Source organism: Lemur catta, chromosome 11 (assembly GCF_020740605.2).
Source record: "Lemur catta isolate mLemCat1 chromosome 11, mLemCat1.pri, whole genome shotgun sequence".
Lineage (NCBI taxonomy): Eukaryota > Metazoa > Chordata > Mammalia > Primates > Lemuridae > Lemur > Lemur catta.
This window is the reverse complement of record NC_059138.1, coordinates 92,330,550-92,351,774: the sequence shown is the minus strand read 5'-3', so window position 1 is coordinate 92,351,774 and position 21,225 is coordinate 92,330,550.

The window sequence follows — 21,225 nt, the reverse complement described above, 5'->3', positions numbered from 1 at the left end:
TACAAGAAGATTCAGCAGCCCGTTGTTGACTAATGGTCTATAGGACGTGTGTATCTGCTTATGGATGGCAATTCTGGGTCCTCTAGCAGGGGAAATTGGTGTCATTTTAGAGGGGTTGCCATGGGAACTATTGGGGATGATTTATATGTAGAGAAAGGGTTAATTTCTAAAACCTGCAGATCCTATAGTGTGCTGCAGGACTTGCTCTGAAGCAGTTTTCAGTCTCTGAGAAAGACAGGGTTTGCTGGAGTAATGTGAAATGTTAGCCTTGGTGAAAAACAATCCACACCTTCTGAATGTTTGAAGTATCGGTAGGAGAATATACTACATGTTCTCACACTCTCACCAAAGGTTTTACAAAGTCCAGGATTACACTCACCTTGCTGATCTATGGTATGTGCCCTGCCAGTTCATGCCCTGCTCTTGGGCAAACAAGTTGGGTGAGACACAGGGAACCAGGCTGTGCCAGGGGTTGGTTCCCAAAGTGGTGGCAGGAGGTGGAATTCTCAGGGGAAGTTGAGGAGATAGATCCAGAAACAAGTTAATTTGAACTCTTTGGGGCTGAGCTGAAAGTCAGAAAGATGATGACTCACGAAAGCATTGTTCGAAGGCAGAAATGCATATGAGAGTAGAATCAGGAATCAGAGATAGGGAAGGAGTAGATCTAATGGGTTCCAGATTGGGGTCAAGGGAAGATGTTCTAGCGATTATTGGAAACACCCCTGGATGATTGTAATCTGTGAAATGCATCTGTGTGTCAGGCTAACCTAAAATGTACAGGAGCGCCATTATTTAATGTTGTTAATTGAGTCTTGAAAATAATCAGAACATAATAAAAACGTTTGTTTATTTTTAAATGTTTTAGTTTTCTTTTGTCTAATTTTTATTATTTTGCGTTACTCCTTCAGGGTGTATTTTGAAAGTGACAGGCTTCTGCATACAGCACAGAAGCTATTTAAAACAAGCAAGAGACTGCCCTCATTTATTTGCACTTGTTCTTGACTCCTTTTCATAAGGTGACTCTTCTGGCCCATCTTAAATCTCATAAAGCTGCTTTCAGAATGAAGTCTAGGCCTTTGTATCAGCCTCACAGATGGACAATGGTAACTTTTATACCTCTTTTGCTAGGCAAAGCATGTTCCAACTCTGTCATATATATCTACATCAGAACAATGAGCCTCAAACATGTGTTGTCAGCTTTCAGATGTCACAATACAAATCTTTAAGGTGTTTATGTTGGTTTTCATGCAAGTAGAAGAATAGTGATTTTTTTTTTTGAATGGGAGAATTCTATGGTATGCTGGTTTTTTTTGTAATGTGATGAGTAAAGATTTGGATCTGTTTCAGGATTTAAATGGATAAGAATCCTTAAAAAACAAAACATTTTTAACTTAGAAATGCCAATTCGCTTGGCTTCCCAGAATGATTTGCAAATATAAAGTACTTCCTCTGAGTAAATGGAGGGTTGTTATGGCATTCAACAAATAGTGTGGGCTGAGGCAAAGGGAGAAAGCCTCCACCATTCCAGAGGAGTTTAGCTCATAGAGAACACAGGCGTGCAGTCGAATCATCGTGAATCATGTGGTTTCTACATGAATCCCTTCCATTAGGATTGGGCTGTGTGGGAGTAGACGTGTTATCTAAGGAGGCCAGCTGTCTTCTTAGGCTGCGCCATTTATAGGATTCTTGTGATCTGGATTCTTGTTCCCAGCTTTGCAGTTTCAGCAATTTACAGTTTTAAAGATGCCCAGAATTGATCAGATGCAGGAAGAAAAACAGATGCTGAGCAAGTACCAAGAGACTGGCTTATAAACCGAAGGCCGATCGGTTAAATTTGAATAGGAGATACCCTCTCCCAGTGACTGGGATGCTCAATCTCTTAATCAAGTGGTACCTTCCCTTCTACTAGGAAAACTAAATTGGTGGTGGTGTGAATGTGGAATCACAGTAACATAATAGCAGACGTTTATCAAGTAGAGACCATGTGCTAGGTCCCTACATTTTATATGTCAGATCTTAATTAAACCAAACAACCTATAAGATAGATACTGTTGTTATCATCACTGATTTCCAGAGGAAAATAGAAACTTTTATGAGCCGTAGGTGACATAGCTAGGGAGTGGCAGGTTGTGGTGTGACCCCAGCAGCCTGGCTTTAGCTCCCTCTCCTAACCTTGGTGCACCTGCAAATCAGCATCCACATGCCATACCTCCTTTAAAACACTGGCCCATGCAATTTGCTCCTCCTGGGGTCATCAGACCAAGTGAGACCAAGTGTTGTGCCAAGTAAAGTTTGTTTTAATATTGTCTTTGGCACAGTGATTTGCAAATCACACATTCACCAGTAAAGGTAACACCATATTATAAATTCAATTATGTTCAATTCATTTCAGTTCAATTAATACCTGATGCATATTATTTCATCAAATCCTTCCAATAACTTTATAATCCTCTTATGGTATAGGAAGAATTTAGGCTCAGATATCTTAGCTGATTTTGTCCAAGTCTGACAGATTGTGTTAAAAAATGTTGAAGAGAAGCCTTTGAGAAGCTGAGGAACCTGTTTCTAATCAACTTGCTGCCATTTACTGCCTCATTGATGCCGAGCGATTTATAGCCTTGGAGATAATATCCCAACCACACAGAGGTGTCATCAAGACAGAAGGTGATTATTCATACAAAAGTGTTTTTAAACACTATGAAGCTATTCTCAGAAAAATGACTGAATAAAAATGTGTTGCCACCTTTGCCTCTAGAACATCACTCAGAAACAAGAAGAATGACAAAGAGGAATTTAAACTCCAGCTTCAACAATACTAGAAGACATCCATAATCCTTAAAGACAATGCCTGCTGAGTAGAGTGAAGTTTAAGTAGGGGTGTGGGAAGGTGCGGTGGTGGAGCTGTGGATTTCAGACAAAGAGGATGAGGCTGGAAGGTGCTGCTCTCTCAGGAAGCAGGAGAGTGCTTCCATCTTGCAGACTGTGTGCAAGGCTGTGGGCTGGGGAGAAGTACAGGCCATAGAACTTACACATGCACAACCCTGTGTGATGGACTAGTGAGATTTCCTGACAGTCTGGAACATGGCCAGTACCCCCTCTTTTTCACGAATTTTCTGCAGGTGGCAGGTCCTAGAAGACCTCATAACATTCAAATGAGAATAATAATTCACAAAAGGAACCCAGAGGGTTATCTGTGTTGTAGCATGTGTCAGTACTTCATTCTTTTTTGTGGCTGAGTAATATTTTATTATATGGATATACCACATTTTGTTTATCCATTTATCTGTTGATGCCATTTGGGTTGTTTCCATCCTTTGGCTACTGTAAATAGCATTGCTATGAACATTTATGCATAGGTATTTGAATATCTGTTTTCAGTTCCTTGGAGCACATACCTAGGAGTGGAATTCCTGGGTCCCCGGGGGAAAGGGCTAAAGGGAGAGTGACAGGATCTGGGGTCCACTTAGAGAGGAAAGAAAATATTTTAAAACTCGATAGACAGGCTCAGACCAAACTTGCCTTGGAGGATAAAACTGCATGATTCAGGTATTCCAGGACTGGGAAATAACTAAGTTTCAAAGCTGCTGGAGTGAATAAAATCTCCAGGCTGGCAATGGAACCCTACACATGCAATATAGCTACACCACAAATACGTCTTACACATTGGGCTAAAAGTTTCAGATAGCACTAATCTGTAGGAATATATGTCATATATATATTTCTGGAAAAATTAGTGTAAGGAATTGTAGCAATACAATATATGTGTTAGAAGTTAGTCCCGAACATATTCTTTGGTAGTACAAATAAAGCTCTGAAAAATCTCCCCAAAATGAAAACAAACAAACAAAAAACCAAATATACCGGGATATAGAGTCCAAAGACAACTCATATAAGGTTTTAACTGGAAGAGTAACACCCTTGAGAAAACTCAAGACTACAGAATATGATTGAGATCAAAATGTTAATGGCATCCATTATATTGGTCATCCAAAATCTCCACCTATTTCTTGCATAAAAAATGAAAGGAAAAAATATAACAATGGGTATAAATGGCCAAAAACCTGTGGGAGTATTGATCTGACTTCCTCACTTGCCTCTCAAAAGGAAGAATCCTGCCATCAGGAGAGAAATATAAGAATCCAAGGTTAGACATTGTCCTAAATGATGTGTAGAATTATATATTAATAAAAAACCCACAGAAATACTACTTGGCCAAAAGGTTAGAACCCCATTGATCCCATGGCATCAGGATCAGACAGAAGGTTAAATTTTACTAATAGAAATAAATAACCTTTAGGAGCCAAGATTCTGAAGTCTGTAAATCAAAGCTAGAATGTAGGGATTAGGATAATGGACAAAATTATTAGATTCTTCCCAGATATCAACTAGTGCAAAAACAAATATCTCACTAATTGTTCAGGAACAGAATTAGACTTTGCCTCTTTTAAGAAATTCAGTTATAAAAACAGAAAGGTGGAAACTTAAGACAACAAATATATAGCATAGGAAATGGTGAAATGGGTTATGAGTTAAGACATGGGCTTCAGTGCGTATGCAGTGACAAGTTATGATAAAGTTAAACTGTTAAGCGATGTAGAAGGCATGATAAATCAGACCACAAGATTGTTAATATGACCTTAAAGTTTTAGAGGACTGGTACAATTGATCATATAAAGCAATTATATGCCATATAAAATCTTAATACAAATGAAATATCATGTTAAGATACAATGTCACTTAGCCAGTGGATTAAAAATTTGGTTAAAGCTATGAATGAAAAAAACAAATGAAATGATGTTAAATATATAACCCAAGTGTAGGGGTTCACAAGTGTACTGCAGTTTAAAAAATAAAAAGTAATGGTTGATGATTCCTATAAATGACTTCTGGCCCTAAATATACTACAAAAATTGACTCGAATTGTGAAAGCATTAACATTTCTAGATGAAAAGTAAAACTCAAAGAACTTGACACAGGGCGTTAGCATGTACCTCATTATGAGTAGGACTAACAAGGAGAAAATATACTGCTGTCCAGGTGAACAGACAACTTGGGAATACTTGCCCCAAACGTAGGTTTTTCTACTGTAGGGCCATTAAGTTTTCCGAGGAAATGAAGTCATTGTGAGATATAGTCTTCCTCTTATTTCATACCACACAAGGGTAAATATTTACATAATGAAATAAGATTCTCTAGGCACCAGTGGAGGAGATAATCAAGAAGACATTAATGGATATGATGTATGCAAATTTAGTGGTAGAAAATGCCCTGATAAAGGTAGAGATCGGATGCACAGCTTGGAGTTGCATCACCTCTTGATTTGGATTAAAGAGTGGACCAACTGGAATCATTCTGATATTGCTCAGCTAGTCAAATATATTATTCTAACAGGTGCCATCACAACATTATTGGTAATAATAGCAAAGAGAGAGAGCTCTTAAATCCTGTAGGTGGAAAACACGCACTGGGGTGTGGCCTGTAGGTGTCATCAGCAAATCTAGATGGAAGGGGGCATCGATCTAGCAGAAATGACCATGGCATCCTGTGATTAAAGATGTATTTTTGGTAGTTTCATTGAGATATAATTTGCATACACAAAGTTTACCCATTTAAAGTGGAAAATTCAATGGCTTAATGTATATTTAGAGTATGTAACCCTCCTCATAATCTAATTTTAGAACATTTTTATTATCCCTAAAACAACTTTATACTCATTAGCAGACACTCTCCATCCCCTGCTATGCCCAGCAGCCCTCTCTGTGCCCTCCTAACCCTGGGAAAACACCACTCAGCTTCCTGTCTCTATGGATTTGCCTATTCTGGACATTTAATATAAATGGGATCACACAGTATTGTATCTCTTGTGACTAGAGTTTTTACTTGGTGTAATATTTTCAGGCTTTATCCAGGATGTTACATGTATCAGTACTTCATATGTTTCTGAAAAGTATTCAATTGTATGGCTATTTCACAGTTTCTTTATCTGTTAATCAGTTTAAAGGTGTATATTTGAGGCCAGACCTCCTTCAGTGCTTTCTTAACAATGCCATACAGGCTAACACTTCATTACCAAGATTTACTAGAAAATAATCTTCACCATATGATATAAGAGGATTTCAGATGAGAGATCCTAAGGAGGATTGTGTTATGTGTAAAGTGAAGCTTGTAAATGCTCTCTCAGTCTACATTTTATTATGCATATGTAAGTGTGTTCATTGTATTTAAAACTGTATTTCCCATCAAAAGTGTAACCTTTCTGATGAACATATTTTTTGTTAGAGTTGATCAACTCAAAGTTGTAGATAAGTTGTAGTAAATGTGCTTTGAAAAAGTACCAATGAGTTCTAGAATGTATTGGTAAGAATAGTATAATACTTCAACAAATTATATACCTAGTTATGCAATTAATTATACAATTCTGGGCAGAATGAACATGGATGTGGCTGACGCAATTGTGGCCAAAAGAATGTAAGGTGCACTCAGAGAGATTAGGACCCCTTTAGTCACTATATGGCCCTGACCTTCCTAACTGCACCTCCTGGGAGTGTGCTGGGTTGGCTGCAGAGGGCCACGTGCAGACCATAAAGCAACTCTAATCCCTAGTGATGACACCTATGAGTAGAGATCACTAGACACAAGAGCTAGGAATGAGCAGCAGCTGAGAGAGAGCGAGAGAGAAAGAATGATCAGTCCATGTGCCAGAGAGCAAGTGTCCTCAATCCACATTCTCTTGCATGCTCTCAGATGCTATTTCACTTGTAGAGTGAAATAGATAAGTAAAAACTGTGCAACTAAGTGGTGTTTATGGATAATTTCTCTTGGTATTGCTTATTTGTAGACATCTCAAAGAAAATACTTTGTGTTGACCTTGAAGAGTTGTTGCTTGGAAACATACAGGTTGCCTCTCCTAGGGGAAATGGGATGGTAGTATTTACGGGTGGGAAGTAAACTTAATTTTTCTGCACATCATTTGCCTATTATGTACTTTATACCATGAACACTCAATCTGGACATCTATTTATTCTAGATTAGAAAAAATAAGATAAAATTTTAAGTATTTAAGCAAAATAAATTTTAAGAAAATTCCCAGACTTAGTATCGAGAAACGAATGGGTACTAGCTAGCATAATGTTGCCTTTTGTTTTGTTTTCAGTCCGTCTGGGTGTCAACAGTTTTATAAGAACAACTTGGTCTCTGGAATCAGAGAAACTTGGATTTTTATTGAGTAACCTTAGACAAGTTTTTAATCTCCTGGAACATTCGTTTTTTCACCTGTATAATGGGGATAAGTATTTCTATATATGATTATTGTGAGGCTTAGTATATGAGTAATTATAGCACAACAGCTGACACACAATGATAATTGCTAAAATAGGGTTTCCATCGTCACTGATGAAATGAAATGTTTAAGTCCCACTGAGAAAGACTTAAAATTAGAGACAACTGGAAGATGAGATTTGTAGACAGGAAGTGATACAGGAATGACAAATGAGCTTTTATAATTAAGGGTAGGAAAATTGCTCAGAGGTCAGTGTGAAATAAGAAAATAAGATTAAAAGTGATGGCCAGCAAATCCACCCTAAGATTTTTCCTCTTATGACTTTTGGGTTGTTTTGCTTCTTACCTTAGTAGCTTCCTATTCTCTGCTATTCTATGATGTTTATAATTACACATTAAGGCTGTTATGTGAATAAAGAGTAGAGCAGTTCTCAGAAAGACAAGAAGACATACTTTGAATTAATGTTTATTCTTCACCTGGCTGAAAATTGCTACTAATGGATGCTCTTAGCTGACCTGAATAACAGAACATTTCTCAGAGTGACTTTGTGAACCTGCTCCTGGGGTAATGGGTCCCAGTCACCACTGGCTGAATGGTGCAGCCCCTTTGTGAGACAGAGTGATTTACACAAGAGAAAACAGCAATGAGATTATTGAGAAGGTCCAGTCCAGTGGAAGCCTTGAGCATGTGTATAACTGAATTAAATAGCCTATGGTTTAAAATCTTCTGAACTCAATGAACCAATCATGTTTAAAGCACTCTCATATATTCTATTCTGAAATAGCATTTGGTAACAGCCCATGATTTTTCCTTTCTGATTTTTAACTACAACTTATAAAACATGCAAGATTTTGAACACTTAAAATTGAAATAACATGTAGATCTACAAACAATTTCAGGAATATGAGAATAATATCTCTTTATTTTAACAAACAGAAGAGCACAATTATGAGTTAGAAATAGGTAATTGGAAATAATCCATAGCTACTGAAAGGAACAAACTCTACCTTCTCTGCTGTCTTTAGTATTTGTTATTTCCACATGATATAATTTGACTTTTCTGTTTATGGGGTCCCCAACAAAAAAAGTAAAAATCTCAAAAAGATATAATTAATTAAGAGGAGATCTATTACTTTTAAACAAAGTTATACTTGTTTAATGACACCTTGTGTTACTTAAAAGGGTGCTCTGTCTTCTTTCTATAACTGCAGTCCACAACACCTAGTACTGGTCTGTGGCCTGTAAGGAACCAGGCTGCACAGCAGGAGGTGAGTGGCAGGTGAGTGAGCAAAGCTCCATCTGTGTTTACAGCCCCACCCCATTGCTCACATCACCTGCATCACCGCGTAAGCTCTGCCTCCTATTAGATCAGCAGGGGCACAAGATTCTCATAGGAGTGCAAACCCTACTGTAAACTGTGCATGTGAGGGATCTAGGTTGTGCACTCCTTATGAGAATCTAATGCCTGATGACCTGAGGTGGAGCTGAGGTGGTGATGCTAGTGCTGGGGAGTGGCTGCAAATACAGAGTATCATTAGCAGAGAGTTTTGACTGCACAATAAATGTAAAGTGCTGAATCATCCTGAAATCATCCCCACCCCCACTCCCAGTCCATGGAAAAATTGTCTTCCGTGAAACTGGTCCCTGGTGCCAAAAAGGTTGAGGACTGCTGTTCTATAATACAAATTCTGTGGGACACTCTGAAGACTTCTTTTCTAGCCAGAATGCACAGTTTCCTTCCTTCTGGGATTTGGTAATTAGAGTATGTGAAGAGAGGGGGTTCACAGTGTGGTGTTCTAAAGGAGAGATGACTTGACTATGTTGAGTCCAATCAGTAGTGTATGTGTAAAATGCATGTGATGTGTGATTAGATGGGGACAGAAAGAGAGAGAGAGAGAGGGAGAGATCTTCATCATTTCTACAGAAGAAACATTGCTATATTGGACATAGTCCTAGGCTCCTTGTGCAGAATGTCAAAGGATACTTTGATACAGACTCCTCCACTTGCTAGGACACAGGAGATACTGAATTATATAAGCAGGAAAAGTCTGTGTTAGTATATTATCACAGATCTATTGGTCTTTGTTTCAGACTGGAGGGGAATTAGGGCAACTCCAGGAAATTGAAATTGCATCGGTAATACAAATTGCATTTGGGATAAGAAAAAATGCATTTTTATTTCTTGTCTTTTGTTGTTTCATTAATCTATAATCTCTTTTGGCATAAAACCAGGGCAAGTTCTCTGATTTTTCAAGAACCTATTAGCTCAAGAATTCTAGGCATTCAGAGGGACAAATACAAAACTGTTGAACATATTTGTGTAAAGAGTAGAAGCACAAGGATATCAACTGTACCACAATTATATAAAACTAAGCAGTTTTCTATTGACTTGCTTTTTAAGGTCGTATTTTATGATAGCTATACCAATTTCACCCAGCTATTTTATATCCTCTTTATTAATTCCTGAATTAGCAGGATAGATTAGGCTTATGTTGGCATAACAAATAACCCCCAAATCATATGGGATGAACACATAAAAGTATAATTCTTGCTCCCATTGAAATTTGGAGATAGGGCTATTGGGGTCTATATAGTTACTTAGAGATGAGGCTAACAGAGGATTAATTATTTACAGTGTCACTTGTTCTAGTAAGTGAGATTTTGACTTATAATTACAAAATTTCTTCCATACGTGGCACTAATTTTTAGATCACCTCTTTACTTCTAAAAAAAATTTGATGAGAAGATGTAAGTTGGTTACCTATATATGTGCATTTTACATATATGTATATATATTCCATCTCATTCCCACAAATATTACTTGAAGTATATACTATTATTTTATTTTATACATTTTTTTTCTTCCTGGGGAGATGAGGTCTTGCTCTTGCCCAGGCTGTGAGACTGGTCTTGAACTCCTGGTCTCAAGTAATCTTCCCACCTAGGCCTCCTAAAGTGCTAGGATTACAGGTGTGAGTCACTGTGCCAGGCCTATTTTACATATTTTTTTTAAAAATATATATTTTACAAATAAATATTTTGAATGAATACTTTTATAGCAGAGAAACCAAGGGGTAGAGAATTAAGTAACTTGTCCAATGTCATATTTTTAATAAAAGGGGCAGGGGCAGCTTTTGTAACAGATTTGTGAGATGACATAGCTCACATTCTCTTCATATGTAATATCGAGGCAAATCATAGAGATTCCTGAATATAGAAATTTAGGAGAGCAAGAGGGTAAGTTTAGAAAGATCAACTAATATGGGGAACTACAACTGAACTATTAAGATTCTGAAGCACCTCCCACAAAGAACTCAAGTATTGGAGATAATGGAGTAAAAATGAAGAATGCAGGGCAGAGGGTAGGATTTATGGATTTTGCCTTATTGGTAAGCAATTTATTTGCTGCTCTTTCTCCAATAATGAGAATCCAGGGATGAGAGAAGGCCAAAGCCACCAAGGAAGTGGTAAGGTATGACTAGGTGAAACATCTCTTTTATATAGAAATAGGAGGTTGAGAAAATCTCCAACATTGCCCCTAGGAAGTGTAGGAAAGTTAACGGATAAAATTTTGAGGAATCAAACAATGAAATTTATGAGCGCTGATCATTTCTTCCTGCACTAAAGCCTGCTTAGATGTTAGAGACTACTGTATAAGTTACCTCTGAACCAAGGCAGGGAGGGGAAATGGCACAGCAAAAGCATAGAGATGGGCCTCAGATGCATCATGAAGATCAGATAAAATTCCTGCAGGCCTCAGGCTGGCATGCAGATGGCAGTTGATCATCTGTCAAGAGGGCCAGCCCATTCAAGAGCTATGGGAAAGGCTGCCTATGGCAGATGGTGTTCTATGATGACCCCTAGTGAGTCATATCCTTGCATGATACCCTTCCTATGAGTGTGGATGGGGCCTGAAACTTGCTTTTTAGACAGCAGAATGTAGTAAAGGTGATGAGCTCATTACTCTCATGATCATGTTATGTTATACAAGACTCCATCTTAGCAGACTGTAGTGAGAGGTTTTCCTGCTAGTCTTAAAGAAACAGCCACCCTGTTTTTAGAGGGCCTGCAAGAGCACATGTTACAAGGACCCTAGGTTAGTCTCTCAGAGCTGAGAGCAGTCACTGGCCAACAGAAAGAAAATGAAGCTTCAGTCCTATCATCACAGGAAACTGTATTCGGCCAATAAAAATCTGAGCTTGGAAGAGAATCCTGAGCTCCAGAAAGGAACACAATCTGAATAACACCTTGACTGCATTCTTTTGAGAACCTGAGTAGAGAACTCAGTTAATTTGTGCCTACATTTGTGACCCTCAGAAACTGTTTATCCTGTTTTCAGCTGCTAAATTCTTAGTAATTTCTTGTGCAGCAATACCAAGCTAATAAACTGTCCAAGTATACACTGAATGGATTTTATGCTTTATATAGTCATCTTTTAGGAATGTTGGAATACAATTCTGAGGGAGATATTAAATCAATAAAAGAAGATAATCTGTGATCCCAGGAGACGTGGTAATACCACTTAACATAATTGTTGTCTTAAGTAGCACATAACAATGATGTGATCCAGAATGAATAAAAAGAATTTATTCCACAAAGATATTAACCAGCACACATTGAAGGACTGGGCTCACAGTGGAAGTTAGCCCAAATCCTGAGAAAATAAAGTACCTAGGAATATATTTAACTAAGGAAGTAAAAGACCTCTACAGGGAGAACTATGAAACACTGAGGAAGGAAACTGCAGAGCCCGTAAACAGGTGGAAAACCATACCATGCTCGTGGATTGGAAGAATCAACATTGTTAAAGTGTCTATACTACCCAAAGTGATCTACAGATTCAATGCAATTCTTATTAAATTACCAACATCATTTTTCACAGATTTAGAAAAATTATTTTATGCTTTGTATGGAACCAGAGAAGACCCCATTTAGCAAAAGCAATTTTAGGCAACAAGAACAAAATGGGAGGTATTAATCTACCAGACTTAAAACTATACTACAAGGCTGTGGTTATTAAGTCAGCTTGGTATTGGCACAAGACCAGGGACACAGACCAGTGGAACAGAACTGATAATCCATATATAAAACCATCCTCATATAGCCATCTAATCTTTGACAAAGCAGACAAAAACATACTCTGGGGAAAAGAATCCTTATTCAATAAATGGTGCTGGGAAAACTGGATAGCCACATGTAGAAGACTGAAACAGGACCTACACCTTTCACCTCTCACAAAAATTAAATCACGATGGATAACAGACTTAAAGCTTAGGTGTGAAACTATTAGAACTCTAGAAGAAAATGTGAGAAAAACTCTTATAGATAATGGCTTAGGCAAAAAATTTATGAAGAAGACCCCAAAGGCAATCACAGCAACAACAAAAATAAATAAATGGGACCTGATTAAATTAAAAAGCTTCTGCACAGCCAAAGAAACTGTCAGGAGAGCAAACAGACAACCTACAGAATGGGAAAAAATTTTCATAGGCTGCACATCCGATAAAGGACTGGTTGGTAACTAGAATCTATTTAGAACTCAGGAAAATCAGCAAGAAAAAATCAAACAACCCTGTTAAAAAGTGGGCAAAGTACATGTATAGAAAATTTTCAAAACAAGACAGAAGAGTGGCCAACAAACATATGAAAAAATGCTCAACATCTCTAATCATCAGGGAAATGCAAATCAAAACCACAATGAGATATCACTTACCTCCAGTCAGAATGGCCTTTGTCAAAAAGTCCCAAAGCAATAAATGTTGGTGTAGATGGGGAGACACGGAGAACACTCATACACTGCTGGTGGGACTGCAAACTAGTGCATTCTCTGTGGAAAGCAATATGGAGATACCCTAAACAGATACAAGTAGACCTACCATTTGATCCAGCAATCCCATTATTGGGCATCTACCCAAAAGAACAAAAGTCATTCTATAAAAAAGACATCTGCACTGGAATGTTTATAGCAGCACAATTCACAATTGCAAAGATGTGGAAACAATCCAAGTGCCCATCAATACATGAGTGGATTAATAAAATGTTATATATGTATACCATGGAGTACTACTCAGCTATAAGAAATAATGGTGATATAGCACCTCTTGCATTTTCCTGTATAGAGTTGGAACCCATTCTACTAAGTGAAGTATCCCAAGAATGGAAAAATAAGCACCACATGTACTCACCATCAAATTGGTTTCACTGATCATCACCTAAGAGCACATTTAGGAATAACATTAATCGGGTGTCGGGCAGATGTGAGTGGGGGAGAGGATGGGTATATACATACATAATGAGCCCAATGCACACCGTCTAGGGGATGGACAAGCTTGAAGCTCTGATTCAGGGGAGTGTGGGGGGCAAATGCAATATACGTAACGTAAACTTTTGCACCTCCGTAATATGCTGAAATAAAAATAAATAAAAAAATTTAAAAAATTAAAAAATTTAACAAAAAGAAAAAAGAAAAAAAAAGTGACATTCATCCTATGTGAGTTCTACAATGTTGTGAGAACTGAGATTGTCCAAGGTATCTGGTTACCATACGCAGAAGGATATGGCATGGCAGGAGGAGACACAGCACTGAGAGTGGTTTATTTTGTTTTTATGTTACTTAAATAGTAAGATATTCACCTCATAGATGATATTTTAGATAAAAACATTAAACTTGAAAAGATTAAACTTGAGATATAGGCTTGAAAAAAATGTGTGCTCTACTGATATTGGTCAATGCATTTTATATATATTAGAGCTTATGGGTTTATAGTGTTGTTCAAGTGCTATTTCTTTATAGATTTTGTGTCTAGGCATTCTGTCTGTTATTTGGATATTAAATATGCGGCTATTATTGTAGAACTATTTCAGCCTTCAAATCTGTCAATTTTTGATTAATATATTATTTAATGTCTTACTTTGTCTCTTGTAAAAATTTTCTCTTAAAGTCTATTTTTTCTGATATTAGTATTGTCACCCCATATCTCTTTTGGTTAACTGTTAAATGGAATTTTTCCATCTGCTATGGTTTTAATGTATCCCCCCAAAATTTGTGTGTTGTAAATTTAACCTTCAATGCAACAGTGTTGAGAGGTGAGAACTTTAGAAGGTGATAAGGTAATGGGAGTGCCACCCTCATAAATGAATGAATTAAGGTTATGATTGTAGATGTGGGTTAATGATTGTGGAAGTGGGTTCTTGTTACAAAGGATGAGTTCAGCCCAATTTTCTCTCAGTCTCATGCATGTGAGTCCTCACTGTGTGATTTTCTTCTGCCATGTTATGACACAGCTAGAGGGCTTTCACAATATATGACCTCTTGATCTTGGACTTCCCAGCCTACAGAACTATGAGCCAAATAAACCTCTTTCCTTTATAAATTACCCAGTCTGTGGTATTCTGTTATAGCAGCAGAAAATGGACTAAGATCCCAGCCTTTGGCTTTTAAACCATTTGTATCTCTGGAGTCTCTTGAGAACAGTATATAATTGGATACTATTTTAAAAGGCCTATCTCTGCCTTTTATTAATAATTGGAGAATTAAATTGCATTTAATGGAATTATTAGTAAGGGCCATCCTTCTGCAATTTTGTTATTTGTTTTCTATATGACTTATATCTTTTGTTTCTCAATTATTTCATTACTTCTTTGTGTTTAATAATTTTATTCCAGGGAATTTTGGTTCCCTTCTTCTATCCTTTGCTGTATTTTTAAAAGCTAATTTTTTTGGCATTTACTCTGTTGATTATGATTAATATCTCAAATTTATAACCATCTAGTTTCAGTTAACATTAACTTAGTTTTAATAGTATAAAAAAACTCTGCTTCTATACAGACCACCCTTCTTTATGGTGTCATTGTCACAAATTGCATCATTGTACATTGTGTGCTCATAGATGATAACTAGAATGATTGTGACAGAGAAATATAATTTTGTATCCAATTTGATGGATGGGCTTTATGTTTTTTATTAGAAAGAGGGGAATAAATTTTTCTAAAAGGGTGGTAGTGTTTTTCCATAATCTAAAAGAAAAAACTAAATAAAGGTAACTTGAGGAAGTTTAGTAAGTTACAAAAATTTTGAAGTTTTGAAGAAAATTAACTACTTGCATAGCATTATGTTAATATATCAATTTGAAAATATGTTATGAAATGTCTTAAAATAGTTGCAAGTTTTGTTTAGTTATTTAGCTTTTTTTTTTTAAATACACTTTACAGAAAGGCTTGAAGATTTGTTAGTTCTCTTACTTCCCATGATATGTTCTTATTATAGCAGAAACATTAATCAAACTGTTGTGAAATAGTTCTATTGTATATACTGTACTTAGTACATAACTTCACTCTCTTCTGTTATGTTGTTAATATAATCAAGTGACAAGAGTTACTGAGTCTTTTTTTTTTTTATTTCAGCTCATCATGGAGGTACAAAAGCTCAGGTTATATACATTGCCCATGTCCCGCCCATCCCCCTGAGTCAGAGCCTCAAGCGTGTCCATTCCCCAGACAGTGTGCCTGGCACTCACCATGTAGTCATACCTCCATCCCCTCCCCCCACCCCCTACCTCCCCGAATCAACACCTTCAAGCGTGACCATTCCCCAGACAGTGCGCAACGCACTCATCATGTAGGCATACACCCATCCCCTCCCTCCACCCCTCGCCTCAGTCTGTGTTTCCTTCTGGTGCTTGCCCCAAGACACTGATATGTGCTGTAAGGTGGTATTTGTGATATAAACAAAGGCCAGTTGAGAACTTTATGGAAAGGACTGTACCAGGGACTCTGAACTTTCTGTACTCCAAAGAGCTGATCATATGGCAAAGGAATTTAATATTAATTTGCTTAGAAAATTTTCAGAATGTACTAGGAAGGATTTCCAGTTAGTGGCAGAGATATTGCATGAAAGTAGACTACTGACCCCCAATTCACCAAAATAATAATTAATTACATAGAACTGAATGAACTGATAAGGGAAATTTAGTTGTGGTTGTTTTCTTGGTGTATTGGTGATACAGTTTTATTAGAGGTTTACTGAGGTGTCACTTATATCCAATAGGATTCAACCATTATAAGTGGATAGGTTGCTAACTTGTAGTAAATTTATATAACAATTTTGCAACCATTCCCATAATCCTGTTGTAAAATAGTTCTATCATCCCTCCAAATTTCCCTTTTACAATCCATTTCCAGTTTATGACTATACCATATCTGAACTTGGAGAACCATTAACCCACATTTTATCCCTTTAGACTTATCTTTTTCTGGACATTTCTTGTAAGTGGAATCACACAATATGTGGTTTTGTGCATTTGGCTTCTGTCACTTAGCACAATGTTTTTGAGGTGTATTCACGTTGTGTTATGTATTGGTAACAATAACCCTTCCTTTGTTGAGCAGCAATCAATTGTGTGGATATGCCATATTTGTTCATCTCTTCACCAGACGATGGATATTTGGATTGTTTCTACATTTTGACTGCCATGAATATTCACAAACAAGACTTTGTGCAGATTTCATTTTTATTGGAAAAATACCTAGAAGTGGAATCACTGGGTGATATTATAATTATTTGTTTAACTTTTAAGGAAACTGCCAGTTTGCTAAAGTTGAAATAACATTTTACATTCCTGCTAGTGACATAGGAGGGTCCAAATTTCTCCACATAATCATCAACACTTAGTATTGTTGATCTGTTTGCAGCCATTCTGGTTTGTGTGTGATGGTAACTCCTTTAGTTTTAATTTACATTTCCTTAATGAACAATAATGATAATGAACATGGAAAGTCAAATTAACCAGATTAGTGCCATGGTTTGAACGTGTCTCCTAAAAGCATGTATTGGAAACTTAATCCCCAATGAAACAGTGTTGGGAGGCGGGGCCTAATGAGAGGTGTTTAGGTTATGAGGGCTCCTGACTCATGAATGGATTAATGCCAATTATAAAAAGGCTTGAGTCTTTGAGTTCAATCTCTTGCTCCCTCTCACTCTCTCTTGCCTTTTTCACTTATGCCATGGGCCCTCATCAGGTATAGGCCCCTTGACCTTGGACTTCTCAGCCTCCAAAATCATGGGCCAAATAAATTTATGTTCATTATAAATTACCTAGCTTGTGGTATTCTGTTACAGCAGTAGAAAACAGAGTAAGATATTTAGCAAAAGCAATTTTGAAAAGCAAAGATTAAGTTTGGAAGACTCACTTTAGTCGATTTCAAAACTTACCCTAAAGCCACACCAATTAAGTCAGTGTGGTACTTGCCAAGGGCTAGACACATAGATGAATGGAACAGAATGGAAAGTTTAGAGATAGACTAAAATAAGTATGGTCAACTGATTTTGAGAAAGTTTCAAAAGAAATTCAATGATGCTAGACCAAATGAACAACAACAAGCAAAACAAATAAATGAATAAATAAACCAAACAATGTAATTTGTAAAACTTTATTAAAAAATCGACTGAAAAGGAATTATAGGTCTAAATGTAAAATGAAAAACTATAAAACCTTTACAAGGGGAAAATTATTTCTGATCTAAGTTTAGATAAAGAGCTCTTATACATGACCCCCAAAACATAACCTATAAAACAAAAAAATAAACTGAATTGGATCAAAATGGAAAACTTTTGCTCTATTTAAAAATGAAAAATCAAGTCACAAACTGGGAAAATTATTCAAATATCATATATCAGATAAGGGACTCATATATGTGTGTGTGTGCATATATATACATATATGTATATATAAAGAATACTCCAAACTTAAAAGTAAGGAAATGAACAATCCAATGAGAAAATTGCCAAAAAACTTAAGTGATACTTCAACAAAGATGATATATAAATAGCAAATGAGCACATGAAAAGATGTTTAACATGTTTAACCATTTGGAAAGTGCAACTTAGAATCAAGATCAGATAACACTGTACACTTATTAGAATGACAAAACAAAACAAAACAAAAGTGGCTAAGAATACCAAACGCTGAAGAGCATATAGGGGATTGGATATCCCATGCATTGCTGATAGAAATGCAAAATGATACAGACACATTGGAGAATACTTTGGTGGTGTCTTATAAAACAATGAAACTAACCTAAACTTACCATATGGCACAACAATCACACTCCTGAGCATTTACCTTAGAGATATGAAAACTTACATTTACTTAAAACCTGTATACAAGTGTTCATAGTTTATTTATTTGTAATAGTCAAAAACTGGAAGTAATGCAAATGTCTTTCAATGGGTGAATGGATAAACAAATAGTAGCAGCTTCATTCAATGGAATACCATTCAATGATAAAAAGAAAACAAACTATTGATACACTCAAAAACTCTTACGGATCTCCAGGGAATTATTCTGAGTGAGAAAAGCCAATATCGAAAGATTACATGCTGTATGATTCAATTTATGTAACATTCTCAGAATGACAATAACAGAGATAGAGAACAAATCAAGGATTTTTGGGGATTTGGGAAAGGAGCAGAAAAGGATGTGACTATACATACTATTTTATATTATATTTTGTGGAAAAAAATTAAAAAGCACTATTTCCATTTTTAAATAAATACATTGTATTTCTGGCTCATGAGGCAGTGTCTTTTGAGATTAATTTCTAGGAATTTATTGTCTTCTGAATTCAAACTCTCTGTAATATTCTCTATTCCTTGCTGCTATTCCCTATGCTCATTTCAGAGATGTTTTTAATTTCTTTTTGAAATCCCCCCCTGAGTTAAATGATCTTCTAGAAAGTGTTTAAAATAATCAGGTAAAACTATATCAGGTGAGGAGAGGTACAAAAAGAGCCTTTCCCTCTGAAGCCCTGGGATTTTAGCCCATCAATCATACAGCTGATTCCTACTCTCCATTTTCATTGCCAAACAGTTCTTCCTCTTCCCCAGAGTAAATCCTTCTAAAAAGTATTACTTTCAAGCTTTCCCTGAATAACTAATTGGAAAAAAGAGTGGAGAGAAGTGAATCTCTCGATATTATTTTTTCTTTTTTTTTGCATGATTACTAGAGTTTATATTCAAGGATTTTTAAGGCTTTCTTATGCCTGCTTTATACAAAGCTCATTTTGATTTCAAAATAATGAAAACACATTTCTACATATCTAGATCCATACCCAATATAGTTTTGAACCAATTGCAAATGAAGCTTATTTGATGCTACTTTTTCCTCAGGTCCCCAACAGCTGTGTAGATACAATGGCATGTGTGAGAGAGAGAGAGAGAGAGAGAGAGAGAGAGAGAGAGGGAGAGAGTGTGTGTGTGTGTGTGTGTGTGTGTGTGTGTGTGTGAGAGAGAGAGAGAGAGAGAGAGAGAGAGAGAGAGAGACACACACACACACAATTAAGGTTGATGGAGCTTGGGGATGGGTTGTTCACAGAGAGGAAGTTCTGTTCTGTCCTGGACTGAAAGGCTATTACTTGGGCAGCCTGTGAGGTGCCCTCCACTCAGAGCCCCTGCCTGTTTCCCTCATTCTGTGGTCATGGTTGGTCTGGTCCTTAAGTGGCAGGGTGGATCATGCTGTGTGAAGTTCTAAAAATATCATCTCAAAGAGAGATCACGAGGACATTCCAAAGAGAAGTCTTCAGTCAAATTGCTGTTTCACTGCAGACATTGTCCCTCCTAACAGGGGTATTGCCAACAAGAAATACAACTCTATCTGCATTATGAGTTTCTGGGTTGCTTGCTCAGTACAGGGAAGGCCATGTCTACCCCTCAAATCCAGATTATATCCACTAGATTTGATCCAAGGGGACAGCATTATGCTTTATTAAGGATTTGCTCATGAGAATAGTTAACTATGCCTGAAGCTTGAGGTTTTTTAGCAAATGATTTCCAAACCCAGATTCCATACATGTATTTTACACAACTGCAGAAAATATGCTGTTAGTCTTGTCTGTGATGCAGAGATGTGAACATGGCTCAGATTGTGAAGCTGCATAGTCTCAAACAGATGCCCACACCTTTCATGAACTCACAAGAGGGCATGAAGACCTAATCAGATGAAATCACTTTAAACACATCCATGAGCTTTTTCCAAATGGATTTGACCACTATACAGCAAAGGGAATCATTTTTTTTTTTTTTTTAGCTGAAGCCAATCTCACCTACTTAGCCCAAAAGAGACTCAATTTCCCTCCTAGATTATTTCTTCTCTAACCTTGCCATAATATTAGACAGAAAATTGAGCTTGAAGAAACCCTCCCAAACCAATAAAAGTAACGTTTTCTGCTAAAATTTAGAAAAGTATTTATCCTTGTATTATAAACTGACACAAATAAGGAAAATATAACAGCTGAAAAGAAAATTTCACTTTAATAAAACTAGAAACAAAGCCATATTCCTGAGCCAAAGACTACATAAAGCTGTCAAGGCTGTGACAGCTGGATTTGGTTTTGGAGTGGGGAAACTGAGGATGGATGTCTGTAGATGGCCCATAAAAGTAAAAAGTGAATTGCAAAAACCCTTATACCAACAAACCATATCTTATTTGGAAAAGCAAGTTGGATTGAGTTGGAGCGTTTCTGGGAATTTGTAGCCTTCTTTGATATGGCCGTGGGAAAGGAAGATCTCCATGAGAAAGTGTGTAGTTATACACCTGTTAGAAAGCAAGCTTTTGGGCTGCCAGTATGGGAAAGTGAGGAGACAAAAATAAGGTGGCATTCAACTCTTTAGCTAATGATACTGTTAAGCTGGAGGAAGACAAGTGCCAAATTACTGCATGACAGATAAACAGCTTAATGGGCCTTGCTGCTGGCCACATACACATGTAATTAACCTGGAACAGAGACATAACTGTTATCAAGAAGAAACTGTTTAGAGGAAGCGGGAACTGAATAGAACGAACAACTAAAATACCTGTGAATAAAATCACTTTTGTGTATATACTCTAGATTATATTTTTAAAAATCTATCCTAAAAAGAATAATCTCCATCCAATAATGAGGAATCAGCA